Genomic DNA, 19,773 nt, shown 5'->3' with positions numbered 1-19,773 from the left:
TATTATAACAAAGGATGGATATATATATATATATATATATATATATATATATATATGCAAGTGTATATATTGTATATATGCATTTATGTATACATATATCTAGCCAGACAGACAGACAGATATGATAGCCTAAGCAATGCTGTCCTTGAGGGATCTAATTCTAAAAGTGATAACTCCTTTGAAAGTATTTAAGCAGGAATACCACAGCTGCTACAGCAGAGATAGTAGCAGAAAACAGATGGCATTTATGGAGAGAAAATACAACATAGTAATAGCAGAGCACAAAGCTTCCAAGTTGTAGTAGGGGAGGAAGCCAGGAGGAATGACAGCCTTAGAAGAGCTGGGGATTCCAGGATCACAATGAAATGTTGTGAGAGGTAGAGCTCAGGAACAAGTTGTGCTGTGATCCAAACCCAAACCTTGTTCTTCACTAGTAAATGAGTCAATTAGCACCTACCTTGGGACCAGCCAGAGGGGGAGGTTTCAGGACACTAGAAATACCAAGTCTTTCTATCCAATAAGTTGTGCTATAATTTACAATTTTACATATAGGGATTTGGGAGAGGTGGAGCTAGCTAAAAATGGAGTTTTTTGGTCTATCTGTAGCAGGAGTTCTTAAATTTGTGGTGCATAGACCAGAAGAGGGAAACCAGTGGAGTCATGAAGAAAATGGTATTAGAGGTTACTGGTTTGTTTGTTTGTTTGTTTTTTGCCATCTAAATTCAGTGACCCTCTGAAATATATCCACTAGGACTACATAGAACTCAAGGTAAGAACCCTTGAATCTTGGATATGGAATAAATTATAAAGTATAAGTTGGTAGAATGCCAGGTCTGAAAGTCAAAAAGACCTGAGTTCAAGTCTAGCCTCAGACACTTACTAACTGTGTGATCCTTAACAAGTCACTTAATATCGCTTAGCTCATTTTGGCAAACCAATGTAAATAAATTCAATCTTGTTAAGCATGGAATGAAAATCCTATAAGAGTCTCACTTTGTTCCGATATTGAATCTAAACTACTGGAATCAGGCTCAGCCCTGGACAAATTTCCTCAGAATTTTGAGTTGTTAAACATATTGATTGTCACTAGAGAATTTACAAGGCTCTATTAGCACATCGAAGATCCATGAAGACAAGTTGCAAGCTGCCAAAAGCAATTGAACAGATATTTAAAATAGATGATGTCACTTAAAATGTCACCTGCTGAGTTTAAAAAAACTTGAAATTCTTAAGATGAAAACCAGAAATTCTTTATATCATCTTCTAAATTATACATTAATAAAGGAATACTCTTAAATTAGGATGTTATAGGGAGATAACTATGAGGTAATTTTCAACAGTATTACTATCCAGGCCAACTTGATATGATTGATTGGGGCAACTAGGTGGCCCAGTGGATGGAACACTGACCTTGGAGTCAGAAGGACAGGAGTTCAAATCCGGCCTCAGACATTTGACACTTACTAGCTGTGTGACCTTGGGTAGGTCACTTAAACCCTGATTGCCTGGCATCCAAGGTCATCTCTAATCATCCTGATTCATATCTGGTCACTGGACCCAGATGACTATGAAGGAGAAAGTGAGGCTGGTGACTTAGCACAGCCTCCCTCACTCAAATCCAATTCATGTGCTTGTCATGGCATCACTTCCCTGATATCATGGTCTTTTTTGAGAATGAAGGACAAACATTATGTTTGATAGGAGAACATTAACTCTTATTCTAACCAAATTATCACAAAAGAGCAACACAAAGGCATGATCAGAGCAACCAGAGCTCCTGGATTTCTGTCAATTGTCCTTCTATAAAGATGGAAAGATATTAATGGATTTGGTCAAAAAGTTATAGTCAGAGAAATTCTGCTTATAGATTTGTTTCTGTTGGGAGGCATTTAGGCCTGTAATTCTCAAAGGATGGTTATTGTGGGGGAAATCATAAAATTCTAAACTTCACTAGTTCCCCAAAATAAATTTATCTTATTTCAATTTTATATAAATTTTAATTTTTATATAGAATATAAATATTTGTCATTAAGTATTTTCATTTCTAAAGTCTTATTTCTGCCTTTTATTTTTCTAAAGCATAATCACTTCCCAATATGCACCATTCTATCTAAAAACACTTTTCTAATAAAGAAAATAGTTAAGCAAAACTAATTAACGTGGCAACTGCCTCTATCAACTTGTACAATATCTGGCATTCCATATCCTCTTCCCCCTTCTCCCTTACTAAGAAATAGTTTTGGGGTTTTTTGTTGCTGTTTAGTGTTGCTTTTTAAAATTATTTATTATTGTATATGTTGTTCTCATTCTTCTTTATTTTGCATCAGTTCATAAAAGTCAATTCATGTTTCTTTGATCTTTTGTATTTGTCATTTTATGTGGTGCCATAATATTCAATTTCATTCATAAGCCAGGTTATTCCATCATTCACAGGCAATGAACACTTTATTATCAAGGTCCAAGAACTCTTCTTTCCTTCTTCCTTCCTTTCTTTCTTCCCTCCTTCCTTCTCTCCCTCCCCCCTCCTTCCCTTCTTCCTTCCTTCCTTCCTTCCTTCCTTCCTTCCTTCCTTCCTTCCTTTCTTTCTTTCTTTCTTTCTTTCTTTCTTTCTTTCTTTCTTTCTTTCTTTCTTTCTTTCTTTCTTTCTTCTCTCTCTCTCTCTCTCTCTCTCTCTCTCTCTCTCTCTCTCTCTCTCTCTCTGTACTCCAATAGATCAAAGTAAGAATGACAGTGTGGAGTGTACTTCAATAATCCTACATAAAAGGTTTTGTTTTGTTCTCGACTAAAGTCACAACAGATTGGGGTCAAACTGGCAGCAAAGAAGATGAGAGTCAGGTTGGGGGGGAGGATATTTCAGCAGTAGAACTGAGATAGCCAAAGAGTTAATTTCAGGAAAGCAGTTAATATAAACATAGCCAATTCCTTATTATGTCAAACTGAGGAGAGTTCTTATAAAATCAAATCACCAGCAATCAGAGAATTTGCAAATGAGACAAGTCAGGTACAGGAAATACTTCATTTCTGCTTTCCATTTTCATGATCGCATGATTATTTTCCATGTCAATCACATTGATAATTTCTCTGGGCCTGTTTCCTCATGTTAACATGAGATAGTTGGACTAGAAGACCTCTAAGATTCTTTCCAGTTGTAAATCTATAATTCTATAGTTGTACTGGGTAAGGGAGGCCATGGTTGTCTTCTTTTCATTTTTTCCACTGACTACATGATGAAGACAATTAATACTTAAAGAGGCTGTAAACTCCCTGAGGTCAAGAACTAACTGGCTTGTTTGTATTTGAATCTTAATCAATCTTAGAATATTGATTTTGACAAAATAGTCACTTTAGTACTTCAGTGGCTTTGTGTGTTTATTGATGCGAGTATTCCCCCCTATGATTGCAACCCATCTATATCTGCATGTGATATTTACCCTTGTTTCCTTAAAGGTCCTTCATCAGGGGTTCACCCAATATGTTCAATGCATTCCTCTTGTTTTCTTGACATAGTATGGATGCCAGCTAGTCAGTTAATAAATACTTAAGTACCTCTTAAGCACCAGTTAAATACTTGAAATACTAATATTAGAAAGAAAGACAATATATGCTTTCAAGGAACTCTATTGGTGAAACCCAACACACAAAAAAGAAAATGATGTAGTAGAGAAAGAGTAGAGATGTGATGGAGAAGAACAAAGGATTTCTCCCAGCTCAGAAATGAAAAGATGGGTACCCTGAGCACCCTTCTCAAATGGAGGGTTTGCGGAGGAGCTTTCTATCCTCCAATCAGAGGGGGTTCCAGGGGTAGAGGACACTCATGTGGTATGAGTTCCAGAACTGATGAGATCTTGTAAGATAAAAAGTTGCTTAGACATGATAAAGAGACCAAAAGACTACCACCTGGTGGGAAATGCCAATGGATGATGTCCAAGGACAATAATATCTATCATTATCTTTTGCTTTCACTTATCCAGATCTGTAACAATATCCTTAATGTCATTTCCTCTGCAACAGTCTTCAGATGTAATATGCTATTTCCTGCTCTACCCATCAAGATATCCCTAATGTGGGGAGGCTAGGTGGTACAGTGGATAGAGCACCGGCCCTGGAGTCAGGAGTACCTGAGTTCAAATCTGGCCTCAGACACTTGTGGCCTTGGGCAAGCTACTTAACCCCATTGCCTTGCAAAAACATTAAAAAGAGAGAGAAAGAGAGGAAAAAAGAAAAGATATACCCAATGCCTTCTCTTTTTTTGATAATCCTCAGTTCTAATTCTTTGGAGATTATGAGCTTGCATGTTTCATAGCCATTTAACATTAATGGAAGAATACTGCAGTTTTTTCTTTTTTTTTTTAATATACCTTTGTTTCAACCCAAGGCTTGGTCTGATTAAAAACCTTGTGCAAATTTCCAGTGAAAATACAGTTCAACTCTAAGTCAAGATCAGTGGTAAGGAGACAAACATATGCATATATATATATATATATATTTACACATATATAAATACATATATAATATGCCTATATATACACGAACACACACATATATGAAATTGTCCATTAAATTGTCTACAATAATCTGAATAGTAGGCATTCTTCATATACTTGGTTTTTACTAGGTGAATGGTTAGACCAAATTCTTTTGAGATACTATTTATATGTTTATTGAATGAATTAATATCAGGAATCATAAAAACTTAGGATTGCAAGCAAAAACTTATAAGTGCATTACCCAATTCACCATGGCCTAGACTGATAAAATGTAAGGAATGGAAAAAAGAGTAGGATTTCAGTAAGCAACTGGTAGTAATAATAAATAATAATAACAATAAGAAGTATATTATGACAGAAATAATAATATGCAGCATTTATATGTTACTTTAAGATTTGCATAGTATTTTACAATTATATTTTGTTTGATGCTCACAACAACCCTGAGAGGTAGGTGCTACTATGATTCACATTTTACAGATGAGGAAAAGTGAATTTTACAGATGAGAAAGTTGTGTAAATTCTCCAGTCATTGCTAGTAAATGTTTAAAACCAGATTTGAATTTAGGTCTTCTTATTGCAAGTCTAATCCTTTATTCTTTTATTTTAACACCTAGTAGGGAAAATCATTAAGAATGTAATAAGTATGAGCTGAGGGATCTAAAATAATACTATAGGAGAGATTGGGGTCATTTTGTAGAATGACTTGGATTTTTATCAATAGGTCATTCCCTGATCTCCAAATATACTTATCAATTAAAAAAATTGAGCACATACTCCCCAATATAGGTTTAGTTAACTTATTTATAAATCCTAAATAGACAATAATAGTATTCATTATAATGTTTAAATAATATAAATTTGAAATGATATTTTATCTTAGAGTTGATAGGAATTGTTGAAAATTGGATATCACAGGCAGAGATTCAGTCCTCTTCCTACTCTTTGACTGGTTGATCACATCTACCTTGGGGTCATAACCTGACTCCAACTTTAGAGACCATTGCCATGGGCAATAGAAAACCCTTGAGGTTTTTGAGAAGAGAAATGACCTAATCAGGTCATTGGGAAGATATATTTGCAGCTACATGAAGGATAGATTAGAAAGAGTCAGAGACTATTGCAATTATTACTATTATAATTATATCAGAGACTATTAGAAAAAGATTATTGCAATTACTTAAGCAAAGGAGTGATGATAACTTGAAGCAATGGAGATGGAGAGGAGGGAATGATGTGAAATACATACAAAGAATAAATTAATATACATATATATACTGTAAAATCGATTATAAATAAATATATAAAATACAGATAGACATAGACTCTACAGAACTTGACAAATGGATGAAAATGGGATGAGGGAACAGGAAGAATAAGAAGAACTAAATATTTTGATCCTAGATGACAAGAAGGACATTAGAATCATCAGTAGAATTGGAAAAGTTGGGAAGACTATTAGATTTTAGGGGGAAGGTGATGAATTCAAAGAAAGATAGAATTCCAGCATAATCCTTGACAGAAGAGGTAACCTCAGAAAATATCAGGAAAAGATGTGTAATTGTACTTTCAACCAAGTAGAGGAAAGTAGCACCAGGATCACTGTCAGTTGAGGGAACAGAGAAGTGTACAAACTCCTAAATTTTCACCTTAGGGATAGTATATAGTGCTTAAGAGTAGTGATGATTGATACTAACTAAATAACTGACTTTTATCTAAACTAATAATTCCTGATGGTGCTAATGTAGCCATCAGTTAATTTACATTTATAAAGAATTTTCTGCACTTTACATGTATGCATTAGCCCATTTTCCTTCAGAACAATCCTATTAGGCAAGTAGTTCAAGTCTTGTGATTATTTCCATTTTGAGGTGATGAAACTAAGGTACAGAGAGCTAAGAACTTGTAATAAGTCACTTAGTTCCTAAGTGACAGCCCAACTGCCATATCTTTAGATTCAATGTTCCTACTTCAGTGAAAAAGAAATTATTTGGGGGGGGGGGGCTTGCAAGGCAGTGGGGTTAAGTGACTTGCCCAAGGTGACACAGTTAGGTAATTATTAAGTACCTGAGACTGGATTTGAACTGGTGCTCCATCCACTGTTCCACCTAGTCACCCCACAAAAAGAAATTATTAATGGATGAGTTAGTTAACTATAATCCATATTTCTTTTTTTTTTTTCAAGTGTTCCTTCAACCCAGCCTACCTGTGTCTCTCAGTATCTCGCAGTTCTGGGCCATGGTGTACAATGTCTGTTACATGAGCACTTCCCTTGCTTAGGTCCTGGCCATCAACTCTACCATTCCTCCCATTGTACCATTATCATTATTCCTTTTCTTCCCAGACCCAGGTGGCATGTCTGCCACTGACTTTTTCACTGTGGGAGCCAATTACATTTCCCCTACAACTATAACCTTATCTAATGTTTCCCATCCTCCATCTCCTTCTAGAAATTGGGGATTAGGAATTTAGATGCCATAGACTGCATCAAGGGCAAATTCTCTGGACAAGCTGCCTATTCCTTCCTTAACATGACTTCACCAGACCAGGCAAGATATAACTACGCCATACTACTGGTCATTGGAAACTTCATTGAGTGACTAAGGTCATTGCTACCCTTGGAAATATTGCCTTAATCTATCTTGAAATATGAACCAAGGAATCCACATTCATGAAACAGAAGCTTACAGCAAAACAATGCTAATCACTGAATATGGAGGAACCATGTGAGAGTCTAAGACTTTCAGTACATTTGAATTTCTTTCTGGAATGACTTTTCCTTGTGTTCTCCCCATGTGATAGCCTTTCCAGCAATGACTCTGTCTTCCATCCTCCCATCGGTTGGCATCCTAAGGCCTCTTTCCTAAAAATTATTGTACCTCAGACCTCTTTTCTGCTTCTTCAAACTGTATTTGTTCCACAAATTGGTGTAAAAATCCCTATTGTACCTGCCTCAGGACTTTGTGATGCTCACCTGCATAGATAGAATTGCTCTTCACTGCTCAGCTTTCCTTCTTTTCCTTCATTCACATTATTTCTCATGTTTGACTGCTCCTGTCATCTCTCTGAATTCTTGTCTATCCTTGAAAATCTCACTCAAATGCCATTTGGTTCAGGAACCCTTCCTGATCCCTCCAGTGGGTATCTGGTAGCATAGTTATCTGTACATGCATCATATCTCCATACCAGGCCATGAGTTCCATGATGGCAAGAATCATGTCTTCTGATTTCTGTCTCCATAGAATGCTGCACTAAATTGGTGTCTAATATGTGCTTATAAAATGAACTGAACTCTGGTAATGACTCATTCCATTCAGATAAGAATTACTTCACAGAAATGAATTACCTTAAAAATGAAAGAGAAGAAGAGAAAGTTGTCATTAAGTATAGATAGCTCAGTGAAAACTAAAATCAATCATCATTACTAGATAAAAGACCCAAAATATTTTCTGTGTTTGGAATAATTTCCCCCTCCTATAATGCCTATTCCACTAGATGGCACTGGTTTCTTGTTCTCAATGAGGAATACAAACCTATAGGCGAGGCTGGTATGGAATATACATTCATTCATGCGTTCATTCATGCATTCAATCATTTACTCATTTACTCATTCTTCAAGCATTTATTGAGCCCTTACTCAGAGGTTCCAAAACAATATAAAAGACACTAAGGTGAACCCCATATGATCTCTATCTCACCCTTCCTCCAACCCTGCACAACTATGCTTGCTCAAGGGAAAAAATTTCCTAATTATGGTCCTGTTTGGTTCATGGGATCATATAAAGTTATAACATACTGTGTCTGTAAAGCAACTTACATACATTATTCCATCTGATACTCAAAGGAATCCTGAGATAGGTGCTCTTATTATCCCCATTTTATAGATGAGAATACTGAGACTCAAAAGTTCAGTGGCTTTCCCAGAATCCTACAGCTAGTAAGTATTTGGGGGTAGAATTCAGGTTACAAAAACTGAGATAAATAATGGAACTTCTGAGTAGATTATAAATCCTTTTGCTGTCCTCTAATATGGTCAAAATGTTTAGATATATCCACACAGAGTAAATAGCAGTATACTCTGTTTTATGAACACATGCTGCTTAAGGATAAGAATTGGTGAGAGGTGACATTATTGAGTTTGAGATAAATTGTGAGATTACACCTAATTCAAGCAGTCTTGGAGAACTTAAGTAGAATAGTAACTAACCCAGTAGTTTTATTCCAAGGCCTGGCATCTGGAAAGGCCTTCCAGAGAGGTTCCCCTCTTCAGATCTGCCCTACAACTCACCTTGGAATTCCAAGCCACCAAACTGTGCCCCTATGGCCAGGCTAAAATCATTCAGGAGTCTTTTGCCATGGCACTCATTTTCTGAAGTCTATCTTTTCTTCTAGCCTTCCATGACTACCCACCAGATTGAGTGCAAAGACCAGACTCTCTGGAAGGAATAGCCTACCCTCTTAGTCAAGTCAATTCTACCTTGATTAGACTATCATTTGCCCTGCTATGGCCTCCTATCTTTTCTCAAAAGTTTTGTACCTAAGCTCAGGGCCAAACAACTTAGATCCTGGGGTGGGGGGTCCCTTTTCATTCAATATAGCCCTTAGGCAGAATACTGCACCTCCTACTGCAACCAAGACAGTGTCCTGATATATATCTGGCCACTGGACCATGATGGCTCTGGAGAAGAAAGCCCCCTTCACTTAAACCCAATCATGAGCTTTTCATGGCATCACCTGATGTTATGGTCTTCTTCCAGAACGAAGGATAAACATCATCAGCCCTCACACAGAATATTGCTTTGTTATTGTTTGGCAGAGATTTTAGTGGTGTAGGGAGATCCTGAGGTGAAACTTTCTCTGCCAAAGTGCCTCCTTGCAATGGGTAGTTTTAGGGATTGTCTGTGCCACCCTACAAAGTAAGGTTGACCTCTCTTCAGTTTCCTTTGCTCAATCTTCATCCATTTCATTCTAAATATCATGAATCCCAAACTGGGTCATTTATAGTGATAAAATGTTAAAAAACCAGCTTTCTGAAAATGTGTAATACCACTTTTTTAGATCTAGAGAATCAACAAAACAGTAAATTAAATTCTGATTTGCCCATTTTCAAGATGTAAAGGATTAGACAGAAAATTTAATATTCAGGATATAAGATGACACCAGCAAAACCCTACTCTCATGACTTTGTCCTATTCCCTTTTCTTTTTTCTCTCTATTCTCTCACTTAATCATCCCATCACTTTCCATCGATTCAATTCTGACCTTGAAGCAGATAACTCTCAGATCTATAATCTATCCTGAGTGTCTCTGCTGTGCACCATTCCCATATCACCAATTACCTTTCAGATCCTTTGAACTGGATGTCCTGTAGACAAACATGCCTTAAACAAAATTCATTTTCTTTTCCCCAGTAGTCTTTTCTTTCAAATTTCCCTATTTCTGTTATGGAAACTAAATTCTCCTTTTTTTTTATCCAGGTTTGCAATATCAGTGTTTGTCTTTGTCTTTTCAACTCTTACTCACTAAATATAGCAAATCATTGACTAAATTTTATCATTTTTACCTCCACATTACCTCCACATCTCTTCTTCTCCACTCAAATGGCCACAACCCTCACCTCCATTATTGCTATTACCTTCTGATTGACTTCCCAATCTTAAATTCTGCCCATTCCTCTCAATCCTCTATATTGCTGCCAAAATGATTTTTCCTAAAGTATAGATTTGACCTTACTATCCCCTTCTCTGCCTCCAGTCAGTGACATCCAGTGAATCCTACTTACCTCTAACATCAAAAAAAATCTTTTTTGTCACTTAAAACTCTTCACAACCAACACTTATTTTCCCAGATATTTTCCAATTATTTTTTCCTAATTATTTTTCCAGACTTCTTATAAATTATTCTCTTCTATGTATTTAAAGTTGGTTCACATTGACACACTTGGTGTTCTTCATTCACAACAGTCCATTGCTTGACTCTATCTATGCCTTTGCCTTGGCTGTCCTGTATGCCTAGTACATGCTCCACCCTCATTTCTGTCTCTTAAAATCCCTGGTTTCCTTTCACCTAAATGGTACCTTTAGAAGGCTTTTCCTGATCTCCCCAGCTATTAATGATTTCCTCTCTAAGTGTACCTTCCATGGCTCTGTATCTTCTATGCAGTTATTTTCATGTCATCTCTCCCTTCAGAAGGGAAGTTACTTTAGGGAAGTGACTGTTTTTGGCCAACACTTAGCCTAGTACTTGGCCTAAAGTAAGTGTTTAAGTATTTGTTGCTTGGTTTTAAAAATCTGGGCCTAGATTCAAGATGTTTGAGATCATTAATTACACTGGAAATTTTCCCAAATGTAAGCAGTCCAACTCTCTTCATTCTGTTCAATACTGAGTCCAATATATCATCTATTCTCAATAACTGCTCAAGATTAAGACTGTTAAAGGAAGCCCCCAGCCCCAAAAAGAGGGATCCTAAATGAGAGTCCAATCACAGATTACAAAATCATTTATTATCAAGAGGAAGAACTTGCAAAAGAGAGAAGCTTGCAATGGAACAGAAAGGGAGCAAGAGTTCTTGGGGGGGAGGAAAACAGAGAGATAATCTAGTTTCTTCAGGTAGGGATCTCAGGTTAAGCAGAGAAGAATTTTATAGATACAATAATCCAAGGTGCAGTATGTTTAGAAAGTCCTGAAGCTGCTGCTCAAAGTAGCCCTTGCACTGGTCAAGGCTAATTTTGGTGTTTACAGGCATCTCCAAATTCAGCTAGAGAGAAAATAAATAAGCATTCTCCAAATTTCTGCCATAAACAAGGCAAAAAGCATCTGAGGGTGAACACAAAAAGGAAAAATAAACAAGAGTTGGGGCAGAACAGTGGTACTCCTGGGACAACTGGAGAAGATTGGAAGAAAGATTCCCAAACTGAGATTTGGCCAGGCTGAAGTGTAAATAACTCCAGGTAAACTCACTCAAACAAGAGGTGAGCCCTGGGGTACCCAGGTTGGGAAGTAGTTTAGCTTAGTCTCAGGTATTCTTACCTCCCGAAAATGTGGGGAGTCTGGAGTCAGGGGAGCCAAGCCAAGCCCACCTGTGATGCTGAGACATAATTCTGAGCAAGAAGGACAATCCAGGTGAGTGTAGAAGAATGGCTTAGGGATGCTGCTGGCTGTGGACCCCTTACAGGAGAACTGAGTTCTCAGTTTTTGTTCCAGGCCAGAGGGGAGAACTGAAGGTTAAAGCTGCTGAAGGGTTCTCTGGGAGTAAGATCATTTCTAGTGCAGTGTGTGGATTAACTCTAACTGTGGTTTAGAGGGGGAGATAAGTTCAGAGGTTGGTCCAGGACAAATCTCTTCAGGCCAGAAGTGAAAAATAACACTCCAGGACCAGAGGTGAATATAAAAACAAGCTGATAAAAAAATTTAAAAAATTAAAATAAAAATGAGCAGGTAAAGGATAAAGACTCCAATCATAGATAATTTCTATGGGAATAGAGAAGACCAGGGTTCATCTTCAAAGGAAGAAACTGAAGCAAAAAAAAAAACCTCTCCAACTCCAAAGAGTAACATCAAATGGTTGCTTGTTCAAAAAGAATACATAGAAGAACTCAAAAAAGTCTTTAAAAATAAATTAAGAGAGATTGAAGAAAAACAACCAAACAAGAAAAGAACAATCCAAAAAATCCAAGATTATTAAAAATTAACCAAATGGAAAAGGAGATCCAGAATCTTAAGGAAGAAAATGAGTCCTTGAAATTTAGAATTGAACAAGGGGAAGCCAGTGAAGTCATAAGAGACTAAGAAATAAAACAAAATATAAAGAATGAAAAAAGAGAAAAGAATGGGAATCATCACATAAGAAAAACAATGGATTTGGAGAACAGATCAAAAGAGAAAACATAAGGATAATCAAACTACCTGAAAGCTACAATTTAAAAAAAATTATCATGATAAAATACAATAATACTTGAAATAATTAAAGAAAATTTTCCTGAAGTTTTAGAACAAGAGGAGAAAGTAGAAATAGAAAAAAATTCAATGATCACTACCTGAAAGGGATTCTAGGAGGAAATATTACAGGAATATTAAAGTCAAATTCCAAACCCCCTGGATTAATGGGAAAATATTAAAAGCAACAAGAAAAAAATTCAAATATTAAGAGTCACAAGTAGAATTACACAAGACCTAGCAGTGGCTACATTAAAAGACCACAAGTTTTGAAATACTATTGAAAACCAATAGACCTGGAGATGGAGCTGAAAATATCATACTTAACAAAATTCTAATTCTAAATAAAAAAAAGACATTCAATGAATTGCCATATGTTCAAGATTTTGTTGCAAAAGATCTGCACTTAATAGAAAATTTGACATACAAGATTTAAGAGAAACATAAGGTAAACATCGAAGACTAATTAGAAAAGGACTCAATAAGGACAAATTGCTTCCTATTTATATGTGGAAAGGTGAGTCATATGTCAAAATTGATAATATTAATTGGATAGTTCAAAGGAAAGATTGGAGTAGGATGGAGTCCTAAAAAGTAAAATAGTATAGGAAAAGATTTTTAAAAAGAGTTATTATTTTATACAAATGAGGTGTAAGAGAAAATAGATGGGGAGGGAGAGCTGGTAGTTCTGTTAAACCTACTCTCATCTAGAATGAGTAGAATGAGTTAAAGAGGGAACAATGCACATATATGTCCATAAGGGTATAAAAGTCTTTTAAATTCAGAAAGAAATCAGAGGAAGGGGTAGGGAGGGTGCTGAGTCAGAAGGTGAGGGAAGAGGATAAGGGAGAATATAAAAGGGTGGGTGGATCAATGGGGAGGGCAGAGTAGAGAAGCTTGTGCATATATAGAGGGATTCTTGGAAGGGTGGTTGATTAAGGACTAGGAGGATGAAGTTGTGAGTAGAAGTAAAGAAGAGGAGCGATTTAAGATTAAAATAAGACAAATTTTAAAAAATTTAGCTAGAGGGGTGGCTAGGTGGCAAAGTGGATAGAGCCCTGGCCCTGGAGTCAGGAGTACCTGAGTTCAAATCCAGCCTCAAATACTTAATAATTACCTAGCTGTGTGGCCTTGGGCAAGCCACTTTACCCCATTTGCCTTGCAAAACCTAAAAAAAAATTAGCTAGAGTTCACTAGGAAAAGATCAATGACATTTTAAGAAGTTTTGGGCCTTAGTTTTTCTAGATTGGCTGGTTGTTGTGTAACTCTGATGATGATGGTGACAAAGACTGTCCTTCATTCTAGAAGACCATGTCATCAGGGAGGTGATGTCATGACAAGCAAGTGAATTGGATTTGAGTGAGAGGTGCCAGCTACATTCCAGAGGGAAAAACTGTGGAATCTGAATATTGATCAAAGTATTCTATGTTCACTTTTAAAAATTTGTTTTGTTTTTTTCTTTTCTCATGGTTTTTCTTCCCCTTTAGTTCTGAGTCTTCTTTCACAATATAACCAATATGTAAATATATTAAAATCGCTTGAACATGTATAACCCAGATAAGATTTCTTGGTGCTATGGGAGGGAGTGAGGGAAAGGAGGGAGGTAGAAAAATGTGGAAAAAAATTTTTAAATGCTTAGCACAGTAACTGACCCATAGCAAGGGCTAGTGTAAATGCTTTTTCTTTTCCTTAATGAGTAGCCGACCTTGTCTCCAAGAGTATGCTGGTAACTGTTTTACAATTAGCTAGGGTTAGAGAGGAGAACAGGAGGAGGAATGTACTCAGGACATAGTTTTAAATTTAATCTGCATTATCCACATTTTCCCTATCACTTTCTTAATTCAATCAACAAAATAATAAATCAAACCCTGTTATGTAGTTTTTGCTATTTTCTGGTAAATTTAACAAATTGATCTCAACAGCCATTCTGAACTTGCTCCTGCAAATCCCTCTCCTTTTTTTCACTTTAAAAGACTACTCCACCTAACCTGAAATATTTATAACACTTTTTTCAACTTGCTATTCCTTTTAAATATATAATTATGTAATTTTTTTCTTTTAAATAGACCCTTTCTCCTTGAACTAAAGGGCAGAGGAGAAGCTTCAGAGAAGTCAATTTAAGTGTGATATAAAGAAAAACTTCCTAACCATTGGAATTGTCTAAGAAGTAGGTAGGTTCTTCCTCAAGAGTTCTACCAGGATGATAACCTGCTGACCAGGTCCCCAAATCTTCTGTTGGTTAAAGCCATTTTTTTTTTTTCAGAAATTGTTAAATTAGAAGAAGGAATCCTCCCAAAACTGTTGGGTAAAGAAACTCCTGTATGTCTTTTTTATGACATGATATCAAGTAGCAAGAAATGCCAATTAGAATAACATGTGTTTTTGTAAAGCAATACTAATCTTGTTAACAACTTTAATAAAAAGTTCTGGCTTTGGTTTTCTAGGATTCTAGAACTGTGGAGTCATTTTGTTCTAATCTCTCACTCCCAAGAATTATAGATATGTCAATAATGACCAGCTGTTCAGAGAGGTGATGGTCTTCAGCTTTGACAATATAATAAGGTCTCACAGACCCTCACTCAATAACTTGATGAAAATTATGGATACTTATGTGCCTTATCTAATCACTGTCCTGAGTCTCCCAAGTTATACCATTTCAAAGTAAGGAAATTAAAAAGGCATAACATACACCAGAAGTAGAACTTTTCTTCATAGAAAGAGAAAATCAAATGCTCCTTTTGAGCTATTGGTATCCTAAGCCATTTGGATGGAGATACTTCTGTGGACATTGACAATCAATCAATCAACAGACATTTAAGTATCTTCCATCCCTATACTAGATGCTGTGGATTTCACAGTTGCAGATCTGGAATAGTACTTATGTCTATCTGGAAGTACCTGAAAGAATGTAACAATTGTGCTTTTAACTTTTGTTTTTCATCAATGGGCTGTATAAATAACTTTCTTTTTTCTTTACAAACATTTTATTAATTTTGAGTTTTACAATTTTTCAACCATTCTTGCTTTTCACCCCTACCTCCACAGAAGGCATTCTGTTAGTCTTTACATGGTTTCCATGGCTGTATATGTATCTTTCAACAAATTTCACTAGGAAAATGTGTTAGTTATAGTTAGTTAGAACTAAGTTATCTTATATGCTGGCAGATTTGTTGTTATCATTCAGTCATGGCTAAATTTTCGTGATTCCATTTGGAGTTTTCTTGGCAAAAATGTGGAATGGTTTGCTATTTCCTTCTCCAGGTCATTTTAAAGATGAGGAAACTGAAACAGACAAGGTTAAGTGACTTATCCAGGGTCACCCAATTAGAAGGTGTCCAAGGCCACATTTGAACTCAGGAAGATGAGTTTTTCCTATTTGATACCCTATCCGCTGAGCCATCCAGTTGAACACCCCCTTACTTCCCCCATCCCTCTTGTAAACTTAACATATAACTATCCATTGGATAGTATTTACTATCATCTAAGGGGAATGAAACAGGCTGATCATTTTTCCAACCTCTGAAAATGAGTCCTTCAAGCCCCAAACACCATATCTATAGAAAGTTTAAGAGAATAATATATATGTATATATTAAGGGCATCTTTAATGAAGGTCACATATAGACAACGAAGTATTCGAATGGGAATTCACCTTCCTTTTCCCCATGTAGCCAATCATAGTCCAACAGACATGCAATCTCTTTTATATTCAGTGGTACAAATCATTACCTAAATCTCAATCTGTGTGACTCTTATCTATTTCTTTCTAACAAGTCTTCAAAGGAAGTGAATTCTGTAATTTGAGGACCTTCCTCTTTGTCCTTTGGCATGATTTGATTAACTGTGAGTCACCTGAAATTTCTAAGACAACTCGGTGGTACAGTGGATAGAGTTCTGGGCCTGGAGTTGGAAAGACCTGAGTTCAAATCTAGCCTAGTTACCTAGTAGCTGTGTGATCCTGGACAAGTCACTCAATTGCTGACTGCCTCAGTTTCCTCATCTTTAAAATGAAGTAGAGAAAGAAATAGCAAACTACTCCAGAATCTTTGTCAAGAAACCCCAAATGGGGTCACAGTTTCAGTTGTAACTGAACAACAACTATTTTTCAAGGTTGTTGTAAGAATTAGATGAGATATTTGTAAAGGGTTTAACACAGTGTCTGGTACATAGTAAGCTCTTAATAAATGCTTATTTCTTACTTTCTTTCTATTATTCCCCTTTCTGACTATATAACCAACCAAACACATTTTCTTTTCAGTGATAGTTTTGATATTGCTTCTTGAATGCAACTCTTCATTGACTCTAACCTATTCATGTCTACCATATAGATTTCCATTATCCTTTAGATGATTCACAACTATGATTTTCCAATTTTTGATTTGAAGCATTAGTCAAATAGTCTTTTTGGAATAATATTGATATTTAAATATGTGTGACCTGGGGTTTTTTTGGTTGTTGTTTTAGGCAGCAGCTTGGAATTATGAAAAGCACTATGATGATAGGGAAATAACTTTGGGGTGTTGAAAGCTATATTAAGAGAGGAAGTACATTGGCAGGGTCTATATCATGTGGGATTGTTTGTGAGTATAGTTTCAACATAAGACCATGTAAAGACTCCAAAGACCAGGCTATGAACTCTGATGGCTAACCCATGAAACAAAGCCAACGTCTAAATACTATCAAATCACAGTTGGAAAAGTCCTCAGGGCTATCTAGTCCAATCTCTATATGACCAAGAATCCCTCCCACCTGGCCAGCAGGTCATTATCCTGGCAGAACTCTCTTGTGGAAGAATCTACTTCTTGGACAATTCCAATGCTTAGGAAGTTTTTCTTTATATCACATTTAAATTGACTTCTCTGAAGCTTCTACTCTGCCTTTTGGATCAAGGAGAAAGGGTCTATTTAAAAGAAAAAAATTTACATAATTATATATTTAAAAAGAATAGCAAGTGGAATATAATTAGATTGCAATTTCATGTGCAATCATCTTTTTAAATTCTATGCTATGGAAATGTTTGTTTTATTTCATAAATTAAAAATAAAAAAATAAGTTATTATGTTCTTTTTAAAAAAAATGAAGGGTCCAATTCCTTTTTTTTATGTAAGCCTTTAAGATGTTTGAAAATTATCATATTTATCTCACCTCTCCATCCCTTATAGTCTTATATTTTACAAGTTAAAGGCCTTCGGTTCCTTCAATTGATTATTCTTTAGCATAATCTTCAATCCCTATACCTTCCTATTTGCCTATTTAGGATGTTTTCTAGTTTGACATCTTTCCTAAAAGTTAGTAACCAGAACTATGTACAATACTCCAAATATAATTTGATTTAAGTTGAGAATAGTGGGGTCATTACCTTTTTCTTTCTGCATACCAAGTCTCTCTTAGATTACATTAGCTTTTTTGACTGTAAAGTCACACTGGTCACAACAAATTTTGAAATTGTAGTGCACTAAAACCTCTCTATCATATTCATTTATTAAGATTTTGTTAATGTTAAGATTTTTTTTGGGGGGGGGGGGGATCCTGACTCTGTCATCCTGCTTCCCTCTAAATGTTAGCTAGTTTTGCTTGCTTCCTGTTACACACAAATTTGGCAAGCAAGACATCTATGCTTTCATTCTGTTAATTAATTAACAAGTTGAACAGCATGGGGCTAAGAATGATTACTTCAGTGCTCCACAAGAGACATACCACCAAGCTGCAACTGTCTTGTTGCAACTCCACCTAATTGTATCATTATCTAGTCTACTTCTATCTTGTCCAGAAATATAGCACAAGAAACTGTTTTTTAAAATATTTTAACATTTATTATTTATTTAAAATATGTTTCTTTTTAAATTTTGAGTTCCAAAATCTCTCTGACCCCCCAACCCATTGAGAAGGCAAGAAAAATGATATCAATTATACACGTGAAATCATTCTTTTTAGCTATATTGCAAAAGTTTTTTTAAAAGCACAAGAAAATAAAGTCAGAGATTTATACTTCAATTTGCACTTACGGTTCATCACTTCACTCTATTTTTTTCTCTGTCTCTTTTTCTCTCTGTCTCTGTCTGTTTGTCTGTCTCTCTCTCTCTGGTGGTGAATTGCTTTCATTATGAGTTTTTTGGAATTGTCTTGGACATTGATTTGATCAAAGTAGCCAAGTCTTTCACAGTTGATCATCATTAAAATGTTGCTTTGACTTCTGCACAATGACCTTTTGATTCTTCTCACTTCACTTTACATTAATTAATATAGGTCTTGACATGTTTTTCAGAAGACACTCCCAAAATTGTTTTTTTGCTGAAATCTAGCTTTGTTATGTCTAAAGCATTGCTATAATTTACTTAGTCTATTCAATATAATAAAAATTGACTAAAAGGCTATTATGTGTCAGGCATTATTTACAGTGGATAAAAATAAGATAAAGAAAGACAATCTTTGACCTCAAAAAGTTTACAATCTACTGGGGAAAGACAACACACAAAAAGAATTTGGAAAAGGATGGTGGTGGTGATGGAAAGAGAACCAAGGAATACCTGGTGCCAGCCAAGCAGAGCTGTTGATGGAAAATATATTCGATCTCTCTATAAAGAGAGGCTTTGGGGGAGTGTGGTGCTCTACCCTCCAGTCCTCAAATCAGAAAGTAGAGGAGACTGAGGGACTAGAAAAGAGATTGAGAATCTAAGTACTTCCTAACTGTGTGACCTTGAGCAAATCATTTAATTCCAATTTCCTCCAATAAAAAGAAAGATAATATGGCAAGAGGAGAGGTCTTGGGTTTTCTACCTATCAGAGTCATGAACTAGGAAATGAACTGCATTCTAGTATGGTGTGAATGTGTAAGGGCCAGTGTAATGTGAAACCTGTGCTAAAAGACACAGAGGAGTCAGGAAAAGTAAGTGACTTTCCCTTTGTCTGACTTGGTTTACTCTACTGTAAAGTGGAGATAATAACAAGGTAATAGTGAGGATCAAATGAGACATTTTTCGAGTTCTTAGCTCATAACAAAGAAAAAGTAGTTTTTAGTTGAGTCCAACTCTGTGATCGTGTTTGTGGTATTTTTTGGCAAAGATACTGGAGTAGTTTGTCATTTCCTTCTCCAGTTCATTTTACAGATGAGGAAACTGAGAAAAAAGTGGATGAGTGACTTGACCAAGGTCATAGAAATAGTAAGCATCTGGGGGCAGCTAGATGGTGCAGTGGATAGAGCACTGACCCTGGAGTCAGGAGGACCTGAGTTCAAGTCTGAATTCAGACACTTAATTTCCTAGCTGTGTGACCTTGGGCAAGTCACAACCCCATTGCCTTAAATGTAAACAAATAAACATACAAACAAACAAATAAAATAGCAAGTGTCTGAG

The sequence above is a fragment of the Macrotis lagotis genome, chromosome 3 (genome assembly GCF_037893015.1).
Source record: "Macrotis lagotis isolate mMagLag1 chromosome 3, bilby.v1.9.chrom.fasta, whole genome shotgun sequence".
Taxonomy (NCBI): Eukaryota; Metazoa; Chordata; class Mammalia; order Peramelemorphia; family Peramelidae; genus Macrotis; species Macrotis lagotis.
The sequence above is the reverse complement of the archived record's forward strand: the minus strand, read 5'-3'. Positions refer to the sequence as shown.